The sequence below is a fragment of the Helicoverpa armigera genome, chromosome 1, assembly GCF_030705265.1.
Source record: "Helicoverpa armigera isolate CAAS_96S chromosome 1, ASM3070526v1, whole genome shotgun sequence".
Classification (NCBI taxonomy): domain Eukaryota; kingdom Metazoa; phylum Arthropoda; class Insecta; order Lepidoptera; family Noctuidae; genus Helicoverpa; species Helicoverpa armigera.
In genome coordinates, this window is record NC_087120.1 from 15259926 (window position 1) to 15285463 (window position 25538).

At 47.4% G+C, this 25538-nt stretch overlaps 1 pseudogene; it reads left to right on the plus strand.

Moving 5' to 3' along the window:
- The window catches only part of LOC135117295 (uncharacterized), a 112353-nt pseudogene extending 88009 nt beyond the window's left edge, over nucleotides 1-24344 (plus strand).
- Nucleotides 24345-25538: the final 1194 nt, after the last annotated feature.

Below are 25538 nucleotides of genomic sequence, written 5' to 3' on the forward strand. Positions count from 1 at the left end.
TGATGCAGACTGGTATTCCCACAGATATAGTGAACGGTTTTCCTTATACCTATAATAGGAATAGCTTTGCCTTGTTACACAACTAGGAAATCTAATAGTATTGGCTTTGACCAAAGTATGACACATATATTATAACAGCTAAAAAAAAAAAAAAGACTTGGCATACCTTAGTCGTTAAATTGAACACCATTTAGCAATGCATTTAGAAAAATAAATTGGCACTTTATGCAGGCAAACAGAGTAAAATTGTTATTGCTATATTATGCGCGATATTATCACATTTTTTTTTCTATGCGTCTTGCCCTGCCTTCTGTACTACAAATAACTTAACCCGAAATACTCAAACGTCACTTGATCTTAGGTTTTTCTGTCGCAGTGAATTTCGTAACAGAGATAAAATGATCTTTGAGCAGCACTTAAAATAAGTGACGTTTTAGTATTCGGTCGTTAGAGCCGTATATTATAGTCAAGTGTGACATACATAGTTACCTGCAATTTATATAAATTATTCTGTATAGCTGTCATATTCAGTCTTCAGTGTCATTTGTGAACACTTGATGGCAACACCCACTCGAACTTGTTATCCAGTTTAATCTACATTTAGGTACCTAGTGTTGCCAGGTGATGAAGTATGTTCATTGTAGACTATTTCATGAATTTTTTGATATGCAGATATTTTTTTATTCTATTTTATGAGTTTAGGGTGCAAAGCAAAAAAGCAGAAAATTAACACTTCCATTCGGTGGAGATTGTAATATTACAGTTGCTCAATCAATAGGCTAATAGGTCGTAGGTCCTATAATCCAGAATATTTGGCATTACTGAATTATTCAGCGATGATTTACGTTGGCCACCAATATTCCAACAAACATTGTTCAGCCAATACCAATACCATATTTGCCAACAAGCATGCATACCGGACTTCTAGCATAATGGTGGCCACCAATTCACCAACATACATTGGCCAGCCAATACCAATTCTAAATTTGCCAACAGGAGTCCGCGCAGCGCCTCTATGGGACTCGCAGCGCCACAAGTATGTGGGCATGCTCACCATAACGGACTTCATCAAGATACTGCAAATGTACTACACCAGCCCCAATGTCACCATGGAAGAACTTGAGGAGCACAAACTTGAGACTTGGCGCGGTGAGTTGAAAATCTAATCTTATGTTTAAAAAAAAATGGGCTAGGCACCAAGTTTGCCGACCCTTTTCCCAACTATGTTGGGGTTGGCTTCCAGTCTAACCTGATGCGGCTGAGCACCAGTGTTTTACAAGGATCGATTGCCTATTTGACCTCCTCAACCCAGTTGCCCGGGCAACGGCCGGGAACGGCCGTGAACCTGCTTACTCTATAAATAGAAGACTGGCCACCTTACGAAAACAAATTCATGTACTCAGAAAGGAAAGTCCATCTCAAAGCCTCCTAAGAGTTCAATACATGTTTAAATAAGCTTAACAAATCTCAGTTGCTTGAGGGTAAGCCAGGACTCGTCAACCTGGTCTAAGTTGACGGTCATTCAGATATACTCAACCTTCATTGGTGATAACATGTAACGTGATGTTCACACTCCAAAAACTATTTTTCTTCTAAACAAAACTTGCCGACATTTTCAGAAGTCCTGCAAGGGTCGGTAATGCCGCTGGTGTCCATCGGGCCCGACAGCTCGCTGTTCGAGGCCATCCGAATGCTGATCACCAATCGCATCCATCGATTGCCCGTCATCGAACCGGAGACAGGCAACGTGCTCTACATACTCACGCATAAGAGGATACTGCGTTTTCTATTTTTATATGTGAGTATTTTTTTTTTGTCTCAAAAATTTTGTTCACCCACCCATCATCTCATCTCCAGAGCCTTTTCCCAACTATGATTTGCTGAGTACCAGTGTTTTACAAGGAGCGACTGCCCTACCTGACCTCCTCAACCCAGTTACCCGGGCAACCCAATGCCCTTGGTTAGACTGGTATCAGACTTACTGGCTTCTGACTACCTATAACGACTGCCAAGGATATTCAATGACAGCCGAGACCTACAGTTTAACGGGTAGTCCGAAAAAAAATTGAGATATCCGAAAAGCTATGTGGAATCTGGCTATCATGGTATGGGCATGTGATGTACAGGAATGTGGATCATGTTGTGAGGAAGGTGATGAGCATGAATGTGGATGCAGTGGAAGGGGAAGACTAACAAAACTATGGATTTATTGTTAGACAACATTCATAGACACCCTACATTTATCCGTTGCTTTTTCCAGTCATCGTTCCTGCGAATTAAGATTCTCTCCCACTTCGAGTTCACGTCTTACGTCGCACCCGGCCGTTGTGGTCCAATAAGCCATTTCCCACAGCTGCCTGTAGGGTACAGCTTAGGTCTATCGCTCATCATACATTCACTTAACTTGCTGCATTCGCTTGCTCTTACAGCCAGCCGCCTGCCAGACGCTAACCCTCCTTGGGAATACTGTTGAGGGGGTATGCCCGCCACCATACAGGTCGCCCAAAGTGGTGGTAGTATGCTCTAGGTCGGACATAGCTCCCTTAGTACGAAAACCATGTGAGAAAAATGGGGAGGCCCTCTTCTGATCCGGAACCGTCATGATGATGATGATGATGTATTAGAATACTTTAAAACATTCTGCTTTTTCCACAATTTCAAAGAAATTTGTCACCAGAAAATACATGGCTTACAAAAATAGTTCGGCCTCAACCCATAATAGGCATACCAAAACGACTATTATCTACTTTGTTTCTTCTATATTCTGTGTATAACGATTATAATGTCCATATTAATGAACTTGTAAATATCTCAATTCCAGATAAACGACTTGCCAAAGCCCGCGTACCTGCAACGCAAGCTCCGTGACCTGCGCATAGGCACTCACAATGACATCGAGACTGCCACCGAAGACACTTCTATCATAGACGCGCTGCGGAAGTTCGTCAACCGTCGCGTCTCTGCGCTCCCCATCATTGACAGTGACGGACGTCTGAAGGACATTTATGCCAAATTCGACGTCATTGTAAGTGTTAATTTTGTTTATTTTATGTTGAATATTTTCTTTGTCTCTTATGATGAAAATATCTGGTGTGAAGAAATGGAGATTTTGTGTCTTTATATGACTCTCGTAATGTTCCATGACGATAAAGTGACTGGTCTAATAGAAAGTAGAACTGTCATAAAATAGCGTTGCTGTCATCTTTTTCCTTGTTTTCCTTTAAATTGGGAAATCCAGAGCGGGTCCAAATAATGCCGTAGTCTTCTTTCTCCCCCGGGTGAGTCCACGGGAAATTGTTTTCGTTACTATTTTCTAAACATTGCCTTTGATTCTGTCTACTCTATGCTATTCGTATCGTAAATTAAATTCTCGTGGAAGTCTGACATCGCCCCACAAAGTGTGCTGCTAGAGTAGGTAATTTGATAACCTTGTGTATGTGGGGACTAAATACATTATGTTGCAGCGCCGGCTTTCATAGACACTATTTATGCACTAATAAGTGTTTATGAAGTTAGTTTACGTTCTATAAACTGAAATTGAGCTCGCTGTAAACAATTCACAAGGATATGAAACTTTAATATAACATTATAAACTATTGCATAATATTCCTACTTGGTTGACTCACTTTGAGTTATAGATCTATGCCCCCTTGTTAGGTTAGGGCATAGGGCAACCATTTGGGGAAAGTCCCGCCCCTATTCAATGGACCCGAGGCGGTGGCGCGCGTGTGTGTTGGCGCGTGCCCCTGAGACGATGCACGGGGTACACGGGGTAGGCGAACATCTCACTACCCCGTGCAAGAGACGAGGCCCGTGCGAGGGTCGGGAGGAGGAAGGAGGACACGGAGGTTTTAGCCAGTATGAGTCCGGCACACCCTTCCGCTTCTGCCCAGGCGGAGGAAGTCCATGAGGATACTCCCCCCCCCAAAAAGAGGGGCACAACCACAGTGCTCCGCTATCGCGTCCAGTCTTGAGCTTCGCAATTGATCTCACTTCACGTCCTGTCTCAGTGATGATCGTCCACCGCCAAGATTGTTCAGAGCGACCACGTTGTCTTTTGTGGCTTTCCACGTTTGACATCCGAATAGCAATACGGTTTTGACATAGAACTGAAATTTCTTGAGCTTTACTACTCTCCTAGTCCATTTTCGCGATTGCCACATAGGACGAAGTGGATAGGTGGATGTGTTCCACTGCCCTTGTGCCGATGACCAGCAGTAACACCTCATTTCTTGGGTTTTCTGGTGTTGATCTTCAGTCCCGTCTTTGCTGCCTCCAGTCGTTTATGTATCAGTTCGGAAGGAATCCAGCTTGCTCAACACGAAGTACCCAATAGCCCTCGACTAATGTTATGACCCTCCTGTTGCTGCATTGACTGACTTGACTTACTTGACTTGGAGTCCTATGTCCCCTAGAGGGGCAGAGGGCATCCACAGTGCTCTGCCATTGCGTTCGGTCTTGACCATCGCGTTTTATTTCGCTTCAAGTTCTGCCTATACTCGCCGCCTCTGCGATGACGTCCGGCGCCAGGATTGTTTAGGGCGGCCACGTTTCCTCTTCCCTTGGGGATTCCAGTCTAGGGCTTGCCTCGGGATGTGATCGGGGTCCCTTCGGAGCGTGTGGCCGATCCAGTTCTACTTGCGACGATTGATCTGCTGGTCGATCGGTATCTCACCGCAGCGTTCCCACAGTTCTTTGTTGGAGATTTTCTCGGGCCAGTATATACCGAGAATACGACGAAGGCAGCGATTGACGAACATCTGGAGCTTACGCGAGATGTCTTTTGTGGCCTTCCACGTTTCGCATCCGTACAGCAATACAATCTTGAGCTTAACTCTCCTAGTCAGTTCCCGTGATTGCCACACAGCACGGAGCTGTGCGAAGGTTGCTCTCCCTTTGGCGATCCTCGATTTGGCCGTGGTTACAGGGTCATTTGGGATTCGGAAGATTTCCTCGAAGTGCTCCCGCCAGCGTCGACGCTGTCCTTGCTATGTCACAATCAGCTGGCCTCCTTTGTCTTCTAAGGGCTTCTTCTTCCTCTGGTTCCGATTCCCAGCCAAGGTCTTCGTTGCCTTACTACGTCCTTACTATGTCCTATTTGCGGATGATTTTCAAGGTCAGGTTGAGTGCACTGTAGAAATCGTCTTTGTCTTCCTCTGGTGCATCTTCCTTCCCGGAGTAAAGAAATGTAAGGCCCCTGGATGTTCTCAGTTCACCGGATCCGTTTCTGCGCACTTCGCTGAGACCGAGTATCTGCAGTTTGTATCGCAACATTTCTGTTTCTGCTTGGGCCAGTCGGCTTTCTTCGCTCAGTGTTCGTTCGCACGTTTCAACAAGCAATTCGTGTCCATATTTTCATGCCAAAGGACGTTGTAGTTTGATCGGTCCAGTTTTGCACTGTTTCAGTTTCTAGCCCACTGGTGGGGCTGCCACCTTGGAGCCTGTAGGCGTGCTCGGGTTTTTCTCGGGTTTCCTCCCTGATGAGATTGGTTCTGTTTTGAGGCGCGGAAGACTCGCCTTTCGCCCTGCACCTTCAGCTCAGCTGCACCACGCGATTGCGCGGTACAGCAGTTCCCAGGAGGGATGGCGAGGACGTTGGTGACTCGGACTGGCCAGGGCTCTGCTCAAATTCGGTGTTCCACCACTAACACAGCAGATGGTTTCTTGGCATTCTATAGGTAATGCTGGTCTCACATCTAGCGATTTCCACGAAGACCATACCCTGGCTTCCCCCCCCCTGGCATTAACTGAGGTCTACTTCTGGGGGTGTCACCACGGAACCTATGGGCATTCCTGGTTTTGTGCTTGAATCCTTTCTAGTGTTGAGTCTCCGCTTTGATGCGCAGAAGTGGCCTTTCTCCCTGCAACCTCAGCTCACCTGCATCTCTTGGATGGCGGTCGCGCTCGACGCAGAAGATTCCAGAGGAACGAGCGTGGACATGGATGACTTCGACGGGCTAGGAGTCTGCTTGTTGGAGTTCCGCCATTTAATATTGCAGGGGGTTGGCATTTTTGGGCAATGCTCTTCTCACTATCAACAATTCCCACCAAGCTGGCAAAGCTTCTCTCCAACTAAGAAGAGAAGTTTCTGTTTTGAGGCGGAAAATGTTCTCCTTTCAGAAGAAAGTCGCAGTTCGCAGAAAGTCCTATGTCACCTAGTTGGGGCAGAAGGGATCCATAGTGCCCCACCAACGCATCCGGTCTTGAGCTCCGCGCTTGATGTCACTCCACGTCTTGCCAATAGTAACTGCCCCTGCGATGACCGTCCTCCGCCAGGATTGTTTAGGGGCGACTACGTTCCCGCTTTAAATGGGGCCAGTGGCCAGTAAATACCAAGAATACAACGAAGGCAGTGATTGAGGAAGACTTGGAGTTTACGCGAGATGTCTTTTGTGGCGTTACACGTTTCACATCCATAAGGCAATACAGTTATAAAATTTTACCGCAATTCCTTGAGCTTTACTATTCCCCTGGTCGTTGCAGTAGTTGTGCAAAGATTGCTCTTCCCTTGGTGATCCTTCAAGTGGTATCCTCTTCGGTCCTTCCTGTTTCTGACACAGTACTGCCGAGGTGATGTAAATTTGTGAACTCGTACCACCACCTCTGTACCGATGAGCAACGGTGATTGGCACGTCACTCAGCACCTAATTTCCTGGGTCTTCCTGGTGTTGATTTTTAGTCTCTTCTCCATAGCCTCTCGCTGTAGGTCGTTTTATTTGGCTTGGTCGTCCGTCAGCATAGTCCAAATTTTCCAGTACATTGGGTGACCCCCTTTCTAAGCTATGGCGCTTGTTTTGGATGGTATGGACCTTGATGCCCAGAACGATAAGGAAGAGGAGTGAGTGGTGACAGGAGACATCCCAGAGCGTTTTTGCAAAGCAGTTTGCCGGGGATCGCAAGTCCCACAGAGGTCAAGTACATTTCCCTCTGATGCCTGTTCAAGGACTATGCGGAAGGTGATGGTCTGGTCTTCGTACGATCGGCTGGGTCGGAAGCCAGCTTGCTCTTTGAGAAAAAGAGGTTCGATGGTCCTCGACAACCTGATAATAACCTAGATAATCAGGCAGAGCACTTTACAAGGAATCGAGAGCAAACCTCTCAATTTACCACATTCACTTGGTTAGGATTTCTTCGGCTGACCAGATGTCCCGCAAAAGGGGCGTCAGCGCGTTTGCAGCGGTTGTATGTCTCCTCTAATTCCTCCTATTCTTCTGCTTCTGGCTTTTGGTATCCTGACAAGGTTGAGTTAATAGCCCGTTGGGTGCAATCCGCAAGTGTATCAGCCCATACTCGTCTGTCATGACGAGTAAGGTTGGTTTTCCACCAAAGTTGTGCGAGGATGCGTTGTGAGGAATGTGTTTTTCTAAAACCAATAGAATCACTTCATTTACGCTAAGCACAGCCCTGGTGAAAACGGCTGAACGATGCTGGTTTTTCTAAGTACAAAATAAGCGACAAATCTTCTTCTTCTTCCTCCTACCCTGTTCCCAATTTTATTTTTGGTCGGCACAATATGTCATCCTCTTCCATTTTTCCCTGTCACTCGTCATACTGACATTCACTCCCTTCCTATTCATATCATCTTTCAGGCAATTCATCCATCCATCCTTCCTCCTCCATCCTTACATTGTTGCATGCGTATCATTCTTCCTCATTACATGCCCAGACCATGACAATCTTCTACTTCTCATCTTTTCCGTAACTGGCGCTACTTTCAGACTTCTTCTAATATATTTATTCCTCACTTTATCCATTCTTGTAACACCACACATTTGTCAGCATTCTCATTTCTGCTTCATGCACTCTCTTCTCACCCCTCTTTTTCAATGCCCAACACTCCGATCCATACAGCACGACAGGTCTTATGACGGATGACTTGTAGATTTTGGCCTTCGTTTTGAGGGGCATCCGCGGGTCACAGATAGTGCTAGTTACCTGTCGCCACATCATCCATCCAGAATTGATTCTATGCGTAACTTCCCTGTCCACCTCACCGTCACTTTGGACGAGTGAACTAAGGTACCGGAAGTTGGAGCAGAGTGGTAAGGGCATGCCGGCTAGGGTTATGGTCATGGGTCCTGAAGTACCGCCAAAATCACAATGCAGGTATTCGGTTTTGCTCCTTCTCACCTTTTAAACCTACTGTCTCCAGTCTTAGCCGCCATGCCTCCAATCTACTCTAAACCTTTGGCCCACTCTCCCCCACCAGAACAATGTCTTCGGCGAAAAGCGACAAATGTGTGCGAGCTTTGTGAAATACTGTACCAGCGAGTCCATAGACAGACACATTTTTCTCGCATAGCTTTGGTGGAAAACCATCCTAATATCGATAATCAGGCGGTATTGCAGAATCAGGTCTCCTTGCTAGGAATTGAAGATGGAGCTGGTGATGGAGTGTCTTTCTTGGTGATGGAGCTGGTGATGGAGAGAAGTTGTAGGTTCGTTGTGACATCCAGTCCTCACGAGCAAGTTTTGTGTCCTAGAATAACAACTCGTCTCTGTGTAGGCCATTTTTATATGGTTCCACTCCACGTTGGGAGAAATCATGGGTTACTCATGGTCTGGTTCTTCCGTTTGTTAATTTTTAGGCATTTCTCCATAGTCTCTCGTTGTAGGTCGTCTTATTTGTCTTGCATGTCGGCGCTTGTGTGGCCATAGGTCGTCAGCATAGTCCAAACCTCCAAGACGCCGCGCTTATTTTGGATGGTATGAATCTTGATGCCTTCTAGAACGATAAGGAAGAGTAGAGGTGACAGGAGACGCCTCTGGCTCACATCCGCATGGGAGTCACCCTGTTAGAATATTTCCTGTATGGATCCTTAATTATGGTCGTGATCTTCTCGGGTACTCCAATTTCATGCAGGTCTCAGATACAATTCCATCGCAGCAAGTCGAGAGCAAACTAATGCCTTTCCAATTACCACGTTCAGATCTCTTCGGCTGACCAGATATCCCGCAAAAGTAACAACAGCGGGTTCGCTGCGGTGGTATGTCTGCTCTAAGCTTTCCCTCTGTGATTAGATCGACTCCTGGATCTTCCCAATTTTTAGTTTGGATACAAACTACAGCAGCCTACAATTCTGTTCCCCTGTAGGAGCCGATACATCCGTGTCCAGGTTTTGTGTTTGCTAGCGGTTACGGAGTCGTTTAGAACTCGAAAGATTTTCTTAAAGTGCTCCCGCCAGCGTTGCAGCTGTCTCTCTGATATCACGATCAGCTGGCCACTTTTGTCTTTCAAAGGCTTGTTCTTCCTCTGGTTCTGGTTCCCGGTCAAGGACTTCGTCGCCTTCTCCTTGTACCTAAGTTGGCCGGACGGAGTTAGCAGCGCGTTGGGTGCAATCCGAAATAGTGTCAGCCCATACTCGTATGCATTGACTACGAATCAGGTGGTATTGCAGCATCAAATCTTCACGCATTGCTACATCGCTGGTTGCTAGGAGTTGAGAAGGAAGAAGCTGGCGCCTCTTCTTATTGAGGTTCCAGATTCGTTGTGACATCCAGTCCTCACGAGCATATGTTTTGTATCATAGTACAACGGAGCTGATCTCTGTGTAGTCCATTTTCATGTGGTTCCACTCCACGTTGACAGAAGAAGTGGAGATTTCGTAGCTCTGACCGAAAAGCTACAACTAGATGATGATTGCTGTCGATTTCCTCACCACGATGGTAGCAGACGTCGAGCAGTGTCGAACGCCATTTGGAGCTGATGGCAACTTGGTTGATTTGATTCTTGGTGGTTCCATCGGGTGAGTTCCATGTATACTTACAGTATCCATGAGTGAATTCAATGGTCAAATCGTTGTCCTGGCAAAACTCCAAGAATCTGTTCCCGTTCCGTACTTCCTTCATGGGTAAACATGGATACCCAAGTGTCCTGATAGCCGTTGTTGTCGGCGCCTACCTTGACATTCAACTCTTCCATGATGATTAATGTGTCCTGTTTGCGGAGGTTTTTCAAGGTCAGATCAAGTGCACTATTCTAGCACGATTTCTTTGGTGGCAGTGGCATGGAGGGAGCAATTGTCACAGCACAGTCTTCTTTTAAGTGGGTCGACAGGAGTCACGGAGCCTTCATCTTCCGCGTGTTACAGATCCTCACCAGACATGGTATCTGCATCGAATCGGATGAGAGGTGGGGCTCGGGTGTCACCACTGCGCGGAGAGCATGGTAGAGCATACAGTCCAGGTGTACCCTGACTGGAAAAAGTACCGCCGTTACCTAGTGGTGGCAATTAGGGCATATTTCAAGCCATGGTCCAGACAGAAAGGGAATGGTGTGTCGTCGCCTCCTTCTTTACCTTCCAGGTGGTCCTATAATCATCAGGTCAGAATCTGATGATGGAAACCTTGAGAAATCGAGAGTAACTTTCGAAAAATTTAGGCATACGCAGAGTAAAACCTTGACACTAAGGCGTATGTCTGATAACATTACGCAATGGTGAAGGTTTGGAGCTGACCTGATGATGAAGACCAGAGAAGGTCGTGGGAAGTCGACAACTGAATGTGTAAACTACCGCGTGTTTGGGTTTATATTATTTGTATTGACGAGACCTTTGCAACAGTGAAGGTTTGGAGCAGACGTGATGATGGACACCAGAGAAGGTCGAGGGAACTCGGCAACTGAATATGTGAACTACCTCGTGTTTGGGCTTATATTAATCGTATTGCTGAGAACTTTTTACTTTTGCGGATAGTGACAACTATGCTTGTCACTGAAAAGCTAAGAATAAAAAACTTTCTACAAAAAAATAAAACCGACTCCCAAAAACAGTGAAAAGCAAAAATACACACAGTTCATTTTCGAGGCCGGCCTCTAAACCTAATATTTTACCTAAGTAAGTACATATATTTTATTAAGTATATTTACAGACTAAAACTATCGGCACACTTAACACAACAGTACATAAATCTGAAGGCAAATTTATTTTTTTACACGGCATACTTAACTGTGCAGTAATATGGAAGAAGTTACTAAATGACCCAGTAAACAACCTACTTACCCAAACGATTTTTTACTCACATGATCACGTAAAAGATATTTCTAATTTATTTTTTCTTATTCCAGAACCTGGCAGCTGAGAAAACGTACAACAATTTGGACGTGTCCCTGAAGACAGCGAATGAACATCGCAACGAGTGGTTCGAGGGCGTCCAGAAATGCACCCTGGATGAAACTCTCTTCGATGTCATGGAGAGGATAGTTCGCGCTGAAGTAAGTTAAACTGCTATACTTATAACGTCAAATTAGGTAAAACATCAGACCCATCAGCAGATCAGTTCTAAAACTGCATACAGATGCTAATTTTATATCGCTTCGATCCTTGGAAGACGGTAAAATTAGTTACCTCAGATGCCATTATGTGGTAACTGTGAATAAGGTGGTGGCCGCCATCGTTAGGACGACTGGGTGCTCCATCGAAGCGGTGAAGGCACCTTACGTATGGACTTCAAGGACTTCTTCATCACGGTGAGCTGGCCTGTGACATTTTTTTTTTGGGAGGGGGAAATCCTCATGGACTTCCTCCGCCTGGGGAGAGGCGGAGGGGTATGCGGGCTCTTACCGGCTAAAACCTCCTTGTGTTCTCTTTGCACGTGTGCGCGGGGCCGCGGGAATCCATATTCTTACGCAACCCCACACTAGTGCTGGCCCTCGCACGGGCCTCGTCTCATGCACGGGGTAGAGAGGTGTTCGCCTACCCCGTGCATCGCCTCAGGGGCACGCGCCGACACACAAGCGCGTGCCACCGCCTCGGGTCCACTGAGTAGGGGCAGGAACTTCCCCAAGTCCCTCGCCCTAGAACCCATTCATGGGGGGCGGAAGAGGGCGTTGTCCGCCCTTCTCCTGCGCCCGGTGCGCTTTCTGCGACCGGGGAAGGGAGTCAAAATCTCCCTCTTCCGTTCCGCAGATTCCTTCAGCGACATCACTTCCTCGCAAAAGGAAACCACCGCGTCCCACGACTCTGCACTGCCGACCATCCTCCGCAGCACAGCCGGCAGCGACAGATCGTCTCCGATTTCGTTTGTGAGGACACGGCGCTACTCCTAGCTAGCCTGTGACCTCGGCCAAGATCATCATGAATGACTTACGACCCCAGACCTCAGAGGTGCTGCCGATCCCTGTAGAATACCGCATGACATGTCTCCCCATTGTGACGGGGGTAAATGACGGACCTATCCGACATATAGGCTTCGACCATATGACGAAGGTAGATCCGCACCCCGTGATACCAGAAAGCATCCAGGAATGGGTGTTGAAGGCATTGGCGATCTCGAGAGAAATCGTCAAGTTGACCCCACCCCAGGACACAGCATCCTCCGTCGTGGAAACCTCTCCTGCGCATGACCCGTAAAGCGCCTCCTATGGAAAGCAAATTGCTGATCCACAAGGTCCGGCCTCATCGTCCGAAGGTGCTCGATAAGAGGTTTGCAATTATTCTTTCAAAGACCTTGTTAACCTCATCGAGCAGCACGATGGGCCGGTATGCGGACGGACAGCATAGCCCACCGGTTTCCGAATAATGTCCAGTTTCCCTGTCTTCCAACGAAGTGGGAATTGGCCTCTCCAAGCATGCGTTTAGGAAGCCCTCCAGTCGAGCGTTGAGCGCCTCCAAGCCCAAAGGAGGTATTTTTGGCTTTAAGCAAAAAAACCACCACTCTCAGGCCCACCACAATCACCTCTGAGGCTTCGTCGTCGGACGTCTGGTCTACTTTTGACACCGCGGGCCTCGGACCCATGGGTGGAGACGAATGCGCTCCTCCTAAAGGGAACAGAGCTCTGATCTCCTTTTCTCGGAGACCAGAGACTCTGTGTCAGTGGAGGGGCCCATAAGCGCAGTTTGAACTTCATCATTTTATGTGGACGTCCCAACGGATCTCCCTAGACTTCCCAGCATCTCCATATTTCCACCTATTCGGACTGTATGACGTCCTCTTGAAGGGTGGTCTTCTCCGGCCTGCATCCCTCGTACCGCTCCGCTTCCTCTGCCTGCGGTGTCTGGTATACTGGTGACGGGCTGTCAAAGTAGCCTAGCGACCCAAATTCTTCAAACTGCCTATTTCCACCGGCTTGCATCAAGAATGGCTACCCTTCCGCATCGCCCACTACGAGTTGAAAGTTAAAAGAGAAGCAGTTGAAAGTTACTCATCACCAATAAGCACCCTTCGGAAGCGATGAATAACGTTGGTGAAATGATGATGTTCAGAAGAAATGGAGTCACTGAGGTACATTAGTGGACAAGCTGACGCACACGATCCGGTACCGCTATTACGACTTCTCATCGACGCAACCCAAAAAAAATCGCTGCCTCATCCAGATGGAGAAATTCCTCAAGAGGTAAGCAAAACTGTGCGGACCCGCGCTGCCTGAACAGGTGGCAGAACCGTCGACAACCGCCCCTCCAAAGAAGACTCAGCGGGTAACCAACGTCACTGAAAAGAGCAACACACCGAAGTGCTTCGTGTGCTGCGAGACACTCCACACCAGAGTGCTACACATTTAAGAAGATGGAAACCAATTCGAGATGGGATGCTGCGAAATCCAAAGGCTTCTGCTTGAGATGCCTCAATATACGACCAAGACTCATTGAACGGGGCCATGTGCTTTTAACGGGTGCATGTACTCGCGTCACAAGCTGCTTCTTCATGAAAAGAAGATAGACCAGGTTGAGATGACAGAAAATAGAGAAAACGATTGGAAAACATAATAAGTCATCAATTTGACCTGAACAGTGAAGAAGTAATTCTGTTTGAAGATTCTGCCGGTCCGAATGAATGGGCCAAAAGGAACAGTCAGCACTGCGAGTATCGGAGCAATAGGACCCGTAGATCCACTGAAAATATAAACCATCAACCAGTTGAAGACTGCGGACTCAGCATTAAGAAGAGTGATCATCGGGCTGAAAAGGGTCAACAAATATGAAGACCAATTACAAGCAAGAACAGTGTACAGTGAACAACCTACAAATCTCCTCTCAACGGATTCCAGGCAAATAGTGGAAGGGTGTCCACACCTATCAGGCATTAAGACATCTTATATACTCCCAATACGAAGCCACGCATCCTCATGCATACGGAAGCGACACTCCTGGAAGCACTGGGAGTGGAAAAATTAACAGAAGACCTAGAGCTATACAAAACAGAAGAGCAAACTGAACATGTATGGGTGTCATCTGACATTTAACCTCTACCATGGCAAGAATACCTACAACTCTCATCGAAGGAAAACGACCGACGAAGAGTGAGGCCAAATGTTACTCTTCGACCCATTTTGATTTGCCTCGCCTGTCACCATCAGGGCGACACAGCTCCTCCAGAACAACATGCATGCGTCGGGGAACAACATGCAACGACCGCATAGACTGGGTGGGGCAGTGGGAGTCGTGGATGGAACAGAAAAGTCTCCGTGACAGCGATCTCGCGGCGGTACTTGTACTAAAGCGACGCCGCCTCCCTCTAACTTCATGCCTTCAGTGACAGTGGCCAGTTGGCCTACTAGGCGGTCCTATTCTGGAGGGCGGCAACACCGGGCGGCTTGGGAGTGTCTCTCTTCCTGGCTGGCGGAAGACTCCTGGCCTATAGAACCTGTGAAGACCCCAGAAGGAGAAAAACCCTCCGAAGAAGAGAAGATGCAACTTTAGCAAGATTCTTCTTTAGGGACCGCCTCCAATACGCGACAGCACGCGTCCTACAGTTCATTGAACTTTGTAGAGTTGTCAGCCAGAAGATCAACTGCCGACGAAAAAATAAGAATAAGGAAGCAGATCCCACATGGAAGAAGAACAGCCTTTCACATGCACCCACATCAAAGAAGAGATCGACATTCAACCTGCCACTCATATCCGACCTCCTTAAGAAAGCTGAATAGCTCCTGTTGTGATCTTCACAAGAAGAATATTTGTATAAGGGTGCGTCCACATCTGGCGAATGCGCCGATCGCGAGCTGCCCGCGAGCTGCGCGCGTGCATTTTTGTTCGTGCGCCGCTTCTGCTTGGCCCGCGCGCAGCTCGCGCGCGACCTAAGCGCCGCACGCGAGCGGCGCGCAGGCGGCGCGCGACGTCTGCCATCTTCGTCTACGGAGCGGCACTGCGAAAGGGTCGTTCTCCCGCATGCGCTCCGCCGCTTCCTTCTGCGACATGACGTCTTCACAGAAAAAGGCTTCCGCTTCCATGTCTTTTCACTTCCCAGCATGGCAGCAATCACGCTGGGGAGCGAGAGGTCGTTCCCGACCACTGCCATCAGGGCGCGGCGGGGTTCAGCCCACGATGGGCACACCTCAAGTGTGTGCTCTGCCGTATCCACCGTGGCTTCGCAGTGGTGACACTGTAGTATCTCCTCCCTCCCAATCCGGTGCAAGTACGATCCGAAGCAGCCATGTCCGGACAGCATCTGCACCAGACGCATCGAAAGGCACCCATGCCGCCGATTGAGCCATCCGTTCAGGACAGGCCCGATGGCATCCAGCGTCCAGCGACCATACGTTGCCGAGGCAAGATCTTCGGCCCAGTGCAGAGTTATTGCCTCCCTTGCCTCCTCACGCATCTCTTCCTTTTCAGTCGGGTCTGGTCGACGCCTTCTGCCCCGCCGTCCAGTCGTACACTCTGGCGAGCACCCAAGCCTCGAGCTCCCAGGGAGGAGTTCCCGCCAGAAGCGCACGCCGCCGCGAAGCTCACCATGCGGTACGCCCTCGACTCCCGCTGTGCAAAGTCCCTTTGTGACCTGGCTTGATGGCAGCGGCGTTCACCCTACTGCACAGTGAGTCTGCCCTTATTAGGGCCCCGTACAGTGCCATACTTTTGAGTACGCCGGCGTATAGTTGTCGGCATTGGACGCCGGATCTCCCGATGTTCGGGAGGAGCCATGAGAGGGCGCCAGCGGTCCTCATCAAGCGCGTCGACAGGCCGCTGAAGTGTGCTCTGAAGCACCACTTACTGTCGAGCACTATGATCAGATATTTCATCTGGGACTGCACCCCAATGCGGACACCCTCCACATGGATATGGGCGTCGGGCGGTTGGTGCTGCCGAGGCCCATGGAAGAACACGGCCTCGGTCTTGTGCAGCGCCAACGTCAGCCCTAGGCGGGAGATTCTGTCCACCACTGAGAATCGCCCTCCGAGGCCAAGCTGGCTGCCTCTCCAAAATTTCTCCCCCTGGCCGTCAGAAGGGTTTCGTTTGCATAGCAGATAACACGTGCCACGAGGTTGCCCCGCAAAAGCCAGTCGAATCCGATGTTCCACAGAAGTGGCCCTAGAACAGAACACTGTGGGACACCGGACTCGAAGGCGTAACGTCGGAGCTGGCCCGACTTGTCCACAAGGAAGACTGTAGGGTCCCTCAGGTAGTCCGCCAATAGACGAGTGTGAGGACGAGTCATCGCGTTGTATCCTGACGGTGGATAGGCAGACCAAGAAAGGTGTCCTACCGGCCAGTGATTAAGTTGGTGATCCTGCCCCTGGCTACAGACGACGTACCCGCACCCGAACGAGATACGATGCAGTCGCACATCGGGTAAGACTGAATCTGGACTGACTGACGACTGGCTGCTGGGAGGAGGTGGCCTTGCAGAAGTCTGAGATTATGTGCTTCCATGGGCTTCGGTATACACCATCTTCAGGTACCCGTGTGATCGTGGGAGGGGTTTCCATCGGCGTCGACCTGGCGATGAAGTACCTGGGACTCTTCCTTGACTTCGTCGAGCATTCCTAACGTTTGGACCCCAAACTTGAGTACCGAAACTCCTTCTGCCGGAGACTACGCGGTGTCTTGCGATACCTGTATAGCAGGCGCGAGGAGTCCCTTCGCCGGGAGGAAACCCCATTGCTGTGATAAGTTGTCGCACAGCGGGCGGTCTCCCGGCGCGATCTCATGGTGGCATGGAGAGAGCGACCCCGTTCATGGTACAATTGTGGCAATTAGTTCTTTCTTTGAGGAGTGGCTTCGAGGAATCATGACGCCTTCACATTCTTCGTGACTCAGGTCCTCACCTACATTGGATCGAGTGGGGGGTGACGCCCAAATGTTACTTCTGCGCTGAAGGCCCAGAGGATACGGTGGACCATACAGTCTAGCTTTTCCCTGCCTGGGAACATCGTGCATGTTCGTTTCCTTACACGCCCGGCCCTGGTCTGCTGTGAGAAGGAATAGGATGTCGTCGCCTACTTCTTCGAAGCACTCATGCTAGAGAAGGAAGAGGCGGAGCGACTGAGAATTCGCCCCAGCCGTTGGTTTGGACTTGGAGGACATCACAGGCGCCGAGTATCGAGAGACGACTCTGTGGGCGCTGAGTTTCCGGTGACTCATCGTCTTTCCGTCTATTAGGAGGGTAACAGACCAGTCTGCGGCGTGTGTTGTTCACGTGCTAGGGCCAAAACCTGCTGGGGCTGTGGGCAACCTTATGAGCAGGTCGTCGATCCGAATCTAACACTCAACGTGTGGATACGAGGACGAGTCATCGTGGTGTATCCTGGCCCCGACAGCATCGTAATGTGGACGGGGGGACAGCCAATAGTGTAAACGTATACATATTGTGCGAGACTATTGACCAATTGAAAAATCTTATAATAATATGTAAGATGTAGAGACCAATCTACCTCGCTTTCTGAGCGTGACGATCTACGTTGGGGTTACGAGATTAACGGTGGGAGAAGGAAATATCTCTCCCACCTGCCCGGCGGTAGGGTAATGCATGAGCCCGCTCTTAGGATAACCTGCCTTCTTTGGGATAGCCGTTTATGGGCTCCACCGAGCGGAATATCAGATGCTGGCACCGAGGGGAGTCGCTGCCTGCACCCCAGGTGCACCACGTGGAGGTTTTCTTTCCCAGCACCGTCAGGGCTGAGGGCAAGGGTCAGCCGTCCTCCGCCATCATCTCCAGTGTCACTGCAGCTTCCGCAGTTGCTGCCATCACTCATGCTGCTGCCGGTACCGCTGCCGTTGTTGCAGCTCCAAGAACCGCGCCAGCAAAGCCCTCACCGTGGGAGAGGAGTAAGTCGTGATGGAATGCCAGTAATGCTCCAGGGGACATCAACCACTGCGCCCGTGCCCAGAATCCGTTGCTCCAAAGCATGACGCACTGGTCGATCCACATCACCGTGGTCGCTGAGCCGTAATTGTCCTATCCAGGGTAAAGGGCCTTAGCAGCTCAGTGACCACAACCTCCTCCTGCAGTTTTCTATAGCGTTTTCTATATTGCGTGTAGGTCCCGGCTGCCATTGAACATCTTTGGCAGTCGTTACGGGTAGTCAGAAGCCAGTAAGTTTGACACCAGTCTAACCATGGGGTATCGGGTTGCCCGGGTAACTGGGTTGAGGAGGTCAGATAGGCAGTCGCTTCTTGTAAAGCACTGGTACTCAGCTGAATCCGGTTAGACTGGAAGCCGACCCCAACATAGTTGGGAAAAGGCTCGGAGGATGATGAGGATGATGTGTGTACGGATGCAGGGCGAATCAATGGTGGCTATTTCTGTTGCCAGGGCCGTTCTGCTCTACGACGTGTCATTATTTGCTCCGAGTTGGCCACGATGGGCGCTGCCGGGACTCGTCCGGGAGATTCTCCTGGAAGTCTCAATCGTGTAGGTCATCGACCGGTCCGCCGACATCAACGACGAGGTGGAGTGGTTCCGGGAGACCATGTCCGAGATCTGTGACATTGCCATGTCCCGAGTCCTGCCAGGACGCGCCAGGTGTACTGATGGCCCAGCGAGATTGCGGCCCTTCGGGAGACGTGCGTCGCTGCGAGGCACCGGTACACCAGACACCGCAGGCTGCGCATCCGCCCTCCGGATGCAGAGGCCAGGGAAGCGGAGATGTACGAGGGATTCAGAGCCGTGAAGACTGAAATCCAAGACGCTGTCATTCTGGCCAAAGAGGTGGCATTGACGAGATGCAGGAGACTCTAGATAGAGAGCCGTGGGGCGCTCTTATAAATGGTGCGGAACAAATTTCAGCCCAGGGCTCCTCCGCTGACACAGAGACAGCGGCCTAAGCTGGTAGAGGAGGTGATCAGCGCTCTGTCACGCTGGGCGCATTCGTCCTCGCCCATGGCTCGCGGTGTCAAAAGTGAACCACACTCCCGACTTCCCAGAAGTTACTGGGATGGACCTGAGAGTGGCAGCTGAGGGCAGCCTTAAAAACAAATAATACCACCCCAGGGCCTGATGGATCACATGACAATCCCAGACCTGGGTCCGGGCCTTGGAGGGTCTTGAGCCTCAACTAGACGTATGTATCCTTGGAGAGGGGCCAATTACTAGTCCGTATTTGGAAGCTCTGGCGCTCTGCGGACTCGTGTCGCAGGTCCGGTTTTTGACTCGATTTTTCCAGGAAGGCAGCCACATTCCTGCATACTGCCGCTATTGCGATTCCAGCTAGTGGGTATAGCATCTGGACTGGTGTAACTTTAAGACAACCCCTTTGTAAGAGTAGGTATCAACCACCTTGTCTAGCACCTTAGGGGGGATGTGGCCGGACCTCGCAGAACATTAATTTGGTTTCCATAGGGGCGCTCAACGGTGGCTGCCATCTGGCGCTCGAAGGCTCGACGGGGGATGCTGTGTCCCGGGATGAGGTCGTACGGGCGGTGTCTCTCGACATCTCCAACGCCTTCAACACCCTTCTCTGTAGTTGCAGTAGGGAGGCACTTTCTTACCACTGGATACCGATTTACCTTTGTCGTGTGGTCGTGTGGTCAGTCGGATAGGTCCGTCATTTACCCAGTCACAATAGCGAGTGAAACCGGCGAGAGATGTCGTGCGGTGTTCCGCAGGGACCAGTTCTGGAGCTGTTCCTGTGGAATATCGGCTACGACTGGCTGCTGCGCGCCGATCTCCCTTGCGGCGTTAGCGTGGTTTGCTACTCTGACAACACGCTGGTTCTAGTAAAAGGGGGGGGTCGCCCTAGAAGGCGGCCGACGTATGACTCGCGGAGTTGCGATGGTCATTGAGAGGATCCAGCCGCTGAAACTGGAGGTGGCCGTGCATAAGTCCGATGTTATGTGCTTTCATGAGCCTCGGAATGCGACATCTTCAGAGCTTCTTCACATGGTCGTCGAATCGGCGATTAAATACCTGGGACTTCAGACGTTTGAGCCCCAAACTGGAGAGGGTAGGCGCTACCTCCAAGCTACTCTTGCCCAAACTGGGAGAGCCCAAAGTTTAGGGTAGGTGTAGGGTTTTGAAAAGGCTACCACTACCAAGAGATAACACTTTTATTGACTGTAGCCATATAACCTGTAACTCTTTCGAAAGAATTAACTTATATTCGGGGTTGTACGGTCCCTGGCCCAAACGCCTCCTGCTGGAGACTCGACGCCGGAGTCATGTGGTCCATGGCCCTTTACGGGGCACCGGTATGGGCACGTGCTCTGCGGCTGCAAGCCGTCCACTACCTGAACGTGCCCCTAAAGGGTGATAACCATCGCACGATCTCGCGATGCAGCCGGTCTTCTTGCCGGATTGCCACCTCTGGAGGCAAGTATCCTCGAGAGGACACGTGCCTGTCCGGTGCGATCTCATGGTGGCATGGAGGGAGCGACTGTCACAGCCCTGTGCAGGGCACGCTACAATAGTGCTGATTAGTCCACTCTTTTAGGAGTGGGTCGGAAAGAGTTATGGCGCGCTCACCTTCCGCGTGTCGCAGGTCCTCAATAGAGGGAAGGTATCTGCATCAGATCGAGTGGGGGGTGGCGCCCGGGTGTCATCACTGTGCGGACGGACCGGACGACACAGTGGAGCATACAGTCCAGGTGTGTCCTGATTGGGAAGAGCCCCGCCGAGTCCTCGTGGAGCTAATTGGCGCTACCTTTCGCCCCCGGCCTTGGTTCAAGCCATGGTTCCGGGGCGAGAGAGAATGGGATTCCGTCGCCTCCTTTTGAGAAGCAGTCAGACTAAGCACCTTTTACCCCAGCTGCTGCGGTGGACGTAGAAGACGCGACGGGCGCCGGATGTCGAGAGACGACTCTCGTCTACCGTAGACGTGGGCGGTGAGTTTCGGGTAGCTCATCGGTTTTCCGTCTCCTAGGAGACAATAGGCCCGTGTCGCCAGCGCGCGTTGTTCCAAGCGGAGCGCTCCAAAGAGAGTCAGCAAAACCCATGAGGGACCAACCAGGGCCAAAGCCTGCTGGAGCTGCGGGATTGTTCTAAACAGTTACCGCGCTGCCCTAGTAGATAGATAAAATGCTTAAGAACGTACAGACACCCTGCACCCTGCACCCCCCACAGCATCATTTGAAGATATGCCATCAAAAAAGGTGTCATTACATAGTTCGTTATATACATGATGACCTAATAATAAATCAATAAAAGCGTGTTAAAACCGTTACATCTCTAAAAGCTCGACCGAAAATGGCTTATTTCCCAGCTAAAATTGTTTTCTCTCATCTGCTTAAAAAATGATTGAATTAAGTTTATTAAATTATCTTTATTATACAAACCTTATCATCCGATTTTTAACGAATATCTTTTAATTACTTTCAGGTGCATCGTCTAGTGGTCGTCGACGAGAATGACAAAGTGATTGGTATCATATCGCTTTCTGACCTCCTAATGTACCTCGTTTTACGTCCAACCGGGGAGTGCAACGCCGGGGGGACCAGCCTCAGGAACGAACACTCGTCCATAGAAGAAAAAGACGAGGGCGCCACAGAGGCAACCAATGACACTGCAGAAAAGGTCAAGGTCGAAATCACCGTCGAAGGTCAAACCGAAGGTCAAGGTGAAGGTCAACCCGAAAGTGCCAACACTGAGGAGGCTAAAGAGTGCCAAGATTCGTAAAGTGTTGAGTTTTTTAGTTTGTGATGTGTCGAAGGAGCGCGGTTTATTTTTGTTTGCATTTCCATTTTCGTTAAACTTTTAGCGGTAGTGAGTAACCAGTACAAGGTTTTTGTTGATCTGGGTTTAAAATGCTATTGTATTTGCAAAATCATGCAATTTTGTTGACGATTTGTATACAAAGGTGATAATCATTGAGTTACGATATTATACGTTTATAACGGTCAATATGGAATTATATGCGTTTTTAATCATGCTTAAAATTTACTTTTGAAGTTATAATGACTATTTCAACGTCATTTTATGAAATGTCACTTATGAATTATGAATATTGGATAGAAGAGTAGCTTCTATTATATATAGCTTTTGTAACCTGGACTGTAATTATGTACCATCAGACAATTTATCGTCAATTATGTCAAAGTAAATACTATAATCATCAGCACGAATCTTGAGCGCTGACCTGCACCTGCGCAGAAGTGATTTATTGGGTCCCTTTTGTGGTATGAAGTGAGGTGCGGGAGTGTTGTTAAGCGGTGATTGGCCCGCAGCACATCGCGCCATAGCCGTCACTCGGGGTTGGTTCTTTGCTAATAAATCACTTCTGCGCAGGTGTAGGTCTTCGCTCAAGATTCGTGCCGATGATTATACCAAGCTTTTACTATAAGAAGCAACCATTCAAAAGATCATTATATTTTGGTTGTGATAAAAAACCAAACAAGTTTTGTTTCACTATAAAGAGTTTTGATATTTCTTTTTCAATTCCAGTTTTGATACGATATTTATGTGTATATTCCATATTTGTTTGTATAATTTTGTGGTTTCACCTCACGTTGTATTATTCCTCCATATTGTGACTAATTATGTTTTGTACCGATAGAATATTAAACCAATAGAATCAAAAATCTGATTAAAATGTTCTATAGTATGTATATTTTTCAGATTTTTTCGTTTAGTAGCGGAATTGACATTGTTCATATTCTCAGAGCTTCAAAATTAAGTTCAATACATCATATATCAAAAATGTGTCAAATTATAAATTCTATTCATATTTTAACAGAATATAAGCTGTGTTAATTTCTCTCTACAGTTCTAAGAAGGTTTTTTTGGCATTAGGATTAAATACAACTGCATTCTATCGGTATTTAGACAAATAAACTGTACCTAACATAGAAAAAAAAACTATACTCCGTTTGAATAGGCATTTACTAAAAGTAAACATTCTTGATATCACTTTTTTTTTAATGGTAAATCATCAACAATTGTATATTACTGAATCTATTGAATCATTATTGAAATCGGTACTATATCTGTTAAATAGTTATTTGTAAACAAAAGTCCTACCAAGATTGAATACCTTTTGTGAAGTGCCCATTCGAATAAAGTATAGACACGTACAATTTCAAGTTACGATAGCATACATTTGTAAGGCGGTACGCTCAACCGTCGTAACTAAAAGTGGCGTAACTGCATCTTTGAAAAAGGACACTTACGCCCTCATTAATTACGACGGCAATCCAGGAACGGAATATTTAATTATTGTTTGTAACACCACCATGTTTATCGAGTAGTAAAAATAAAATAAAAAATTATTAAAATACATCTTTTATCTCATATTATCATATTCGATTCGATATAATCGTAAATGTTATGTAGCTGGTGTAATCATTCAACGTTCACCTTTTAAATGTAATAGTGTAGCGAGATGAAAGTGTCGACTGAGAGTACCCGCTCACTGGAAACTAAAATGTCGGCCGACAGTTGCCCGATTGTAGGAAAATAATTCTTTTTTTTAAATCGTGTATTCAATCAAATTTTTTTGTCGGTCGTTGTATTGTGTTCCATTAATTTCCATACAGATTTATAAGCCCATATAAACTATCGGCCGACGAAAAGTTTGTAGTGTGCGGGTACTCTAAAGGTTCTCCTAGGAAAGAATATCCGCCGAACTAACACCTTTTTTTTTGTTATTTATACTCTTTTGTTTGATAGTAATGACTCGAAGAGTAAAGCCCAGACTCCATTGAAGAAGTTTTTAAACATGCAATGGACTTTTTCACTCATGTGCGCATGAGTTCGCAAGGTATTTAAAATAAAGAAATTCCATTGGTTGTTTAAAACCCTGGCTCTTATTTTGTGGAGTCTGAGCCTTAAACGTATTTACACAAATATAGTTAATATTGCTCAATATACCCCATATATTAAGTTACAAGTTGATTTAAAAAATCAAAACTATCAAAATCTGTTTACTTATTTTTGAGGTAAGTTCGATTTATTACTAACAAACAAACTAATTGTATACCGATGCTTCCCGTAAGTATTATAAAATTGTGTTATTAGAATAACTTTAAAATAAAGATTACTGTTATATGTTGTATCATTAAATTCAAATAAACGGTTTTTGTAACAACACATGTATACTAGGATGAGTTTTCTTGATATTTGAAACCGTCGTTTATACGTAGTTGCAAATGAAGTGATACTTTATCTTCTTATTGTCTGTGTTTAAGTTTGATGACGTGTTGAGAAGCGCACAGGAGACGGCATTATGAGGACTTGAAATAAACATTTGATTCCGTCAATTTGTTTGTTTTATTTCTATTCATTTTCATTTGAATGAGCATAAATAATGTCGGGACACCTTTTCACACATGGTCGGTTAGCCCCATGGTAAGCTATTAATTAACTTGTGTTATGGGTGCTAACACAACTGATAAAGTACATAGCTCTATACGTCCATATTTGGCTAGGTAAGAACAGAAGTAATCCAAGTAGCATTTTTTAAAAGTTGAGATATTCATAGAAATGCGTTTTTATGAATATCATAATTATGTTGAGCACATGATTAAAAATATGTTTGTTATTTGATAGATATAAACATAACTCAAACTTTCATAGCTGTTTTTCTTTAGTTAATGCAATTTTGATAAAAATATTGATATAATTGTAGAAAATAGCAATATTTGTTGAAATAAGTACAGAAACGTAACATAAAAAAGATTTTGTTTGAAAAAGTACTGAATAGCACTTGGATTACTTTTGCACAGCCTCACTTCATACTCAAAAGTCCCAAAAATCGACTTAGCTCCATTTTGCCAAAAATGTTACTTGGATCACTTCTGTTCTTAACTAGCCATTTATAAATACATATTGATACACCCCCAAAGCCAACAAGCATGTTCATCACACAAATGTCGACCGAGCCGACAATCGAGCCCGGGACCTCTGGTTCGGCAGTCCGGCATTTGTTGACCTTTGCGCCATCGAGGTCGTTAAAAAACACATCTTAGTCTAGGTACACATTTGAATACTTACGTATCATAAGATTTGTTTAAATTGAATATCTACGTAACTGTGGTGGTTGTTCTTGTATAGATAGCTATTGCCTATGCTTTTGAAGCCATCTAATACTGGGAAATGTAGCTTTGATAGTTTACATGATAAAAATTAGTACTTTTAGCACACTACGCTAGCTACACTACACTACTAGCTATAGACTATCTCTTTTCCACTGATTTCACTCGCATCCCATGGCGATTACTGCTGGCTTTCAAACAGTGACAGAATTTTTCAAATCGGCTTAGTAGTTCCGGGGCCTTGACGGTACAACCAAACAAACAGAAGATGTTTCCTCTGATATCCTGCCTAGCCTTTTCCCAACTATGGTGGAGTCGGCTTCCAGTCTTACTGGATGCAGCTGAGTACCAGTGCTTTACAAGGAGCTAACAGCTTATATTAGTATAGAGATGTTAATGGAATGAATTGGTTGAATGAAT